This window comes from Schistocerca serialis, unplaced genomic scaffold (genome assembly GCF_023864345.2).
Source record: "Schistocerca serialis cubense isolate TAMUIC-IGC-003099 unplaced genomic scaffold, iqSchSeri2.2 HiC_scaffold_1417, whole genome shotgun sequence".
Classification (NCBI taxonomy): Eukaryota; Metazoa; Arthropoda; class Insecta; order Orthoptera; family Acrididae; genus Schistocerca; species Schistocerca serialis.
The window spans coordinates 8770408-8777735 of NW_026047644.1; positions in this window are offsets into that span (position 1 = coordinate 8770408).

The following is a 7328-nucleotide window of genomic DNA, read 5'->3' on the forward strand; positions in this document are numbered from 1 at the left end:
TCTTCAATAAGAAGGTCCGAGGGATACAGTGAACCTGAAGTGAAGCATCGGAATCGAAAACTGGACTCACAGGAGAGGATCAAATCATAGAAAGTGAGAGTGTCAATCCTTTTATACTTCAGTCGGCATTGTGCCTTCTGTATTAAATTCGGATACCATTTCTGTGTTTCATCGTCTATAAGAAGGTCCAAGGCATACAGTAAATCTGAAGTGAAGTATCGGAATCTAAAACTTGACTCACAGGAGAGGTTCAAATCATAGAAAGTAGAGTGTCAGTCCTCTTGTACGTATGTCGACATTGTGCCATTTGTATTAAATTCGGATGCAATTTCTGTGTTTCATCGTCAATAGGAAGGTCCAAGGGATACAGTATACCTGAAGTGAAGCATCGGAATCTAAAACTGGACTCACAGGAGAGGTCAAACCATAGAAAGTGAGAGTGTCAATCCTCTTGTACTTAAGTCGGCATTGTGCCATTTGTATTAAATTCGGATGCAATTTCTGTGTTTCATCGTCAATAAGAAGGTCCGAGGGATACAGTGAACCTGAAGTGAAGCATCGGAATCTAAAACTGGACTCACAGGAGAGGTTCAAATCATAGAAAGTTAGAGTGTCAGTACTCTTGTACTTAAGTCGGCATTGTGCCCCTTGAATTTAATTCCGAACAATTTCTGTGTTTCATCGTCAATAAGAAGGTGCAAGGTATGCAGTATACCTGAAGTGAAGCATCGGAATCTAAAACTGGACTCACAGGAGAGGTTCATATCATAGAAAGTAAGAGTGTCAGTCCTCTTTTACTTAAGTCGGCATTTTCCCTTTTGAATTGAATTCCGATGCAATTTCTGTGTTTCTTCGTCGATGAGAAGGTCCAAGGGGTACAGTAAACCTGAATTGAAGCATCGAAATATAAAACTGGACTCACAGGAGAGGTTCAAATCATAGAGAGAGAGAATGTCAGTCCTCTTGTACGTAAGTCGACATTGTGCCATTTGTATTAAATTCGGATGCAATTTCTGTGTTTCATCGTCAATAGGAAGGTCCAAGGGATACAGTAAACCTGAAGTGAAGCATCGGAATCTAAAACTGGACTCACAGGAGAGGTTCAAACCATAGAAAGTTAGAGTGTCACTCCTCCTGTACTTAAGTCGGTATTGTGAACTTTGTATTAAATGCGGATGCAATTTCTGTGTTTCATCGTCAATAAGAAGGTCCAAGGGATACAGTAGACCTGAAGTGGAGCATCGGAATCTAAAACTGGACTCACAGGAGAGGCTCAAATCATTGAAAGTGAGAGTGTCAATCCTCTTGTACTTAAGTCGGCATTGTGCCATTTGTATTAAATTCGGATGCGATATCTGTGTTTCATCGTCAATAAGAAGATCCAATGGATACAGTAAACCTGAAGTGAAGCATCGGAATGTAAAACTGGACTCACAGGAGAGGTTCAAATCCTAGAAAATTAGAGTGTCACTCCTCCTGCACTTAAATCGGTATTGTGCCCTTTGTATTAAATTCGGATGCAATTTTTGTGTTTCATCGTCAACAAGAAGGTCCAACAGATACAGCAAACCTGAAGTGAAGCATCGGAATATAAAACTGGACTCACTGGGAGGTTCGAATCATAGAAAGTTAGAGTGTCAGTCCTCTTACACTTAAGTCGGCATTGTGCTTTTTGAATTTAATTCCGATGCAATTTCTGTGTTTCATCGTCAATAAGAAGGTGCAAGGTATGCAGTAACACTGAAGTGAAGCATCGGAATCTAAAACTGGACCCACAGGAGAGGTTCAAGTCATAGAAAGTGAGAGTGTAAGTCCTCTTGTACCTAAGACGACATTGTGCCATTTGTATTAAATTCGGATGCAATTTCTGTGTTTCATCATCAATAAGAAGGTCCAAGGGATACAGTAAACCTGAAGTTAAGCATCGGAATATAAAACTGGACTCACAGGAGAGGTTCAAATCATAGAAAGTGAGAATGTCAGTCCTCTTGTACGTAAATCGACATTGTGCCATTTGTATTAAATTCGGATGCAAAATCTGTGTTTCATCGTCAATAAGAAGGTCCAAGGGATACAGTAAACCTGAAGTGAAGCAACGGAATCTAAATCTGGACTCATAGGAGAGGTTCAAATCATACAATGTTAGAGTGTCACTCCTCTTGTACTTAAGTCGGTATTGTGCCTTTTGTATTAAATTCGGATGCAATTTCTGTGTTTCATCGTCAATAAGAAGGTCCGAGGGATAAAGTGAACCTGAAGTGAAGCATCGGAATCTAAAACTGGACTCACAGGAGAGGTTCAAATCATAGAAAGTTAGAGTGTCAGTTCTCTTGTACTTAAGTCGGCATTGTGCCCCTTGAATTTAATTCCGATGCAATTTCTGTGTTTCATCGTCAATAAGAAGGTGCAAGGTATGCAGTATACCTGAAGTGAAGCATCGGAATCTAAAACTGGACTCACAGGAGAGGTTCAAATCATAGAAAGTGAGAGTGTCAGTCCTCTTTTACTTAAGTCGGCATTTTGACTTTTGAATTGAATTCCGATGCAATTTCTGTGTTTCTTCGTCAATAAGAAGTTCCAAGGGGTACAGTAAACCTGAATTGAAGCATCGAAATATAAAACTGGACTCACAGGAGAGGTTCAAATCATAGAAAGTGAGAATGTCAGTCCTGTTGTACGTAAGTCGACATTGTGCCATTTGTTTTAAATTCGGATGCAATTTCTGTGTTTCATCGTCAATAGGAAGGTCCAAGGGATACAGTAAACCTGAAGTGAAGCATCGGAATCTAAAACTGGACCCACAGGAGAGGTTCAAACCATAGAAAGTTAGAGTGTCACTCCTCCTGTACTTTAAGTCGGTATTGTGAACTTTGTATTTAATGCGGATGCAATTTCTGTGTTTCATCGTCAATAAGAAGGTCCAAGGGATACAGTAGACCTGAAGTGGAGCATCGGAATCTAAAACTGGACTCACAGGAGAGGCTAAAATCATTGAAAGTGAGAGTGTCAATCCTTTTGTACTTAAGTCGGCATTGTGCCATTTGTATTAAATTCGGATGCGATATCTGTGTTTCATCGTCAATAAGAAGATCCAATGGATACAGTAAACCCGAAGTTAAGCATCGGAATCTAAAACTGGACTCACAGGAGAGGTTCAAATCATAGAAAGTTAGAGTTTCACTCCTCCTGTACTTAAGTCGGTATTGTGCCCTTTGTATTAAATTCGGATGCAAAATCTGTGTTTCATCGTCAATAAGAAGGTCCAAGGGATACAGTAAACCTGAAGTGAAGTATCGGAATCTAAAAGTGGACTCATAGGAAAGGTTCAAATCATACAATGTTAGAGTGTCACTCCTCTTGTACTTAAGTCGGTATTGTGCCTTTTGTATTAAATTCGGATGCAATTTCTGTGTTTCATCGTCAATAAGAAATTCCAAGGGATACAGTAGACCTGAAGTGGAGCATCGGAATCTAAAACTGGACTCACAGGGGAGGCTCAACTCATAGAAAGTGAGAGTGTCAATCCTCTTGTACTTAAGTCGGCATTGTGCCATTTGTATTAAATTCGGATGAAACTTCTGTGTTTAATCGTCTATAAGAAGATCCAAAGGATACAGTAAACCTGAAGTGAAGCATCGGAATGTAAAACTGGACTCACAGCAGAGGTTCAAATCCTAGAAAGTTAGAGTGTCACTCCTCCTCCACTTAAATCGGTATTGTGCCCTTTGTATTAAATTTGGATGCAATTTCTGTGTTTCATCGTCAATAAGAAGGTCCAAGGGATACAGCAAACCTGAAGTGAAGCATCGGAATCTAAAACTGGACTCACTGGGAGGTTCGAATCATAGAAAGTTAGAGTGTCAGTCCTCTTGCACTTAAGTCGGCAATGTGCCTTTTGAATTTAATTCCGATGCAATTTCTGTGTTTCATCGTCAATAAGAAGGTGCAAGGTATGCAGTAACACTGAAGTGAAGCATCGGAATCTAAAACTGGACTCACAGGAGAGGTTCAAGTCATAGAAAGTGAGAGTGTTAGTCCTCTTGTACTTAAGTCGACATTGTGCCATTTGTATTAAATTCGGATGCAATTTCTGTGTTTCAACGTCAATAAGAAGGTCCAAGGGATACAGTAAACCTGAAGTGAAGCATCGGAATCTAAATGTGGACTCATAGGAGAGGTTCAAATCATACAATGTTAGAGTGTCACTCCTCTTGTACTTAAGTCGGCATTGTGCCTTTTGTACTAAATTCCGATGCAATTTCTGTGTTTCATCGTCAATAAGGAGGTCCAAGGGATACCGTAAACCTTAAGTGAAGCATCGGAATCTAAAACTGAACTCGCAGGACAGGTTCAAATCATAGAATGTTAGAGTGTCAGTCCTCTTTTACTAAAGTCGGCATTGTGCCTTTTGTATTAAATTCGAATGCAATTTCTGTGTTTCATCGTCAATACGAAGGTCCGAGGGATACAGTGAACCTGAAGTGAAGCATCGGAATCTAAAACTGGACTCACAGGAGAAGTTCGAATCATAGAAAGTGAGGGTGTCAGTCCTTTTTTACTTCAGTCGGCATTGTGCCTTCTGCATTACATTCGGATGCAATTTCTGTGTTTCATCGTCAATAAGAAGGTCCAAGGGATACAGTAAATCTGAAGTGAAGCATCGGAATCTAAAACTGGACTCACAGGAGAGGTTCAAATCATAGAAAGTGAGAGTGTCAGTCCTCTTGTAATTAAGTCGGCATTGTGCCCTTTGTATTAAATTCGGATGCAATATCTGTGTTTCATCGTCAATAAGAAGGTCCAAGGGATACAGTAAACCAGAAGTGACGCATCGGAATCTAAAACTGGACTCACAGGAGAGGTTCAAACCATAGAAAGTTAGAGTGTCAGTTCTCTTGTACTTAAGTCGGCATTGTGCCCCTTGAATTTAATTCCGATGCAATTTCTGTGTTTCATCGTCAATAAGAAGGTGCAAGGTATGCAGTATACCTGAAGTGAAGCATCGGAATCTAAAACTGGACTCACAGGAGAGGTTCAAATCATAGAAAGAGAGAGTGTCAGTCATCTTGTACGTAAGTCGACATTGTGCCATTTGTATTAAATTCGGATGCAATTTCTGTGTTTCATCGTCAATAAGAAGGTCCAAGGGATACAGTAAACCTGAAGTGAAGCATCGGAATGTAAAACTGGACTCACAGGAGAGGTTCAAATCCTAGAAAGTTAGAGTGTCAGTTCTCTTGTACTTAAGTCGGCATTGTGCCCCTTGAATTTAATTCCGAACAATTTCTGTGTTTCATCGTCAATAAGAAGGTGCAAGGTATGCAGTATACCTGAAGTGAAGCATCGGAATCTAAAACTGGACTCACAGGAGAGGTCAAACCATAGAAAGTTAGAGTGTCATTCCACCTGTACTTAAGTCGTGAACTTTGTATTAAATGCGGATGCAATTTCTGTGTTTCATCGTCAATAAGAAGGTCCAAGGGATACAGTAGACCTGAAGTAGAGCATCGGAATCTAAAACTGGACTCACAGGGGAGGCTCAACACATAGAAAGTGAGAGTGTCAATCCTCTTGTACTTAAGTCGGCATTGTGCCATTTGTATTAAATTCGGATGCAATTTCTGTGTTTAATCGTCTATAAGAAGATCAAAGGGATACAGTAAACCTTAAGTGAAGCATCGGAATCTAAAACTGAACTCGCAGGAGAGGTTCAAATCATAGAATGTTAGAGTGTCAGTCCTCCTTTACTAAAGTCGGCATTGTGCCATTTGTATTAAATTCGAATGCACTTTCTGTGTTTCATCGTCAATAAGAAGGTCCGAGGGATACAGTGAACCTGAAGTGAAGCATCGGAATCTAAAACTGGACTCACAGGAGAGGTTCAAATCATAGAAAGTTAGAGTGTCAGTTCTCTTGTACTTAAGTCGGCATTGTGCCCCTTGAATTTAATTCCGAACAATTTCTGTGTTTCATCGTCAATAAGAAGGTGCAAGGTATGCAGTATACCTGAAGTGAAGCATCGGAATCTAAAACTGGACTCACAGGAGAGGTTCAAATCATAGAAAGTAAGAGTGTCAGTCCTCTTTTACTTAAGTCGGCATTTTCCCTTTTGAATTGAATTCCGATGCAATTTTTGTGTTTCTTCGTCAATGAGAAGGTCCAAGGGGTACAGTAAACCTGAATTGAAGCATCGAAATATAAAACTGGACTCACAGGAGAGGTTCAAATCATAGAGAGTGAGAATGTCAGTCCTCTTGTACGTAAGTCGACATTGTGCCATTTGTATTAAATTCGGATGCAATTTCTGTGTTTCATCGTCAATAGGAAGGTCCAAGGGATACAGTAAACCTGAAGTGAAGCATCGGAATCTAAAACTGGACTCACAGGAGAGGTTCAAACCATAGAAAGTTAGAGTGTCACTCCTCCTGTACTTAAGTCGGTATTGTGAACTTTGTATTAAATTCGGATGCAATTTTTGTGTTTCATCGTCAACAAGAAGGTCCAACAGATACAGCAAACCTGAAGTGAAGCATCGGAATATAAAACTGGACTCACTGGGAGGTTCGAATCATAGAAAGTTAGAGTGTCAGTCCTCTTACACTTAAGTCGGCATTGTGCTTCTTGAATTTAATTCCGATGCAATTTCTGTGTTTCATCGTCAATAAGAAGGTGCAAGGTATGCAGTAACACTGAAGTGAAGCATCGGAATCTAAAACTGGACCCACAGGAGAGGTTCAAGTCATAGAAAGTGAGAGTGTAAGTCCTCTTGTACCTAAGACGACATTGTGCCATTTGTATTAAATTCGGATGCAATTTCTGTGTTTCATCATCAATAAGAAGGTCCAAGGGATACAGTAAACCTGAAGTTAAGCATCGGAATATAAAACTGGACTCACAGGAGAGGTTCAAATCATAGAAAGTGAGAATGTCAGTCCTCTTGTACGTAAATCGACATTGTGCCATTTGTATTAAATTCGGATGCAAAATCTGTGTTTCATCGTCAATAAGAAGGTCCAAGGGATACAGTAAACCTGAAGTGAAGCAACGGAATCTAAATCTGGACTCATAGGAGAGGTTCAAATCATACAATGTTAGAGTGTCACTCCTCTTGTACTTAAGTCGGTATTGTGCCTTTTGTATTAAATTCGGATGCAATTTCTGTGTTTCATCGTCAATAAGAAGGTCCGAGGGATAAAGTGAACCTGAAGTGAAGCATCGGAATCTAAAACTGGACTCACAGGAGAGGTTCAAATCATAGAAAGTTAGAGTGTCAGTTCTCTTGTACTTAAGTCGGCATTGTGCCCCTTGAATTTAATTCCGATGCAATT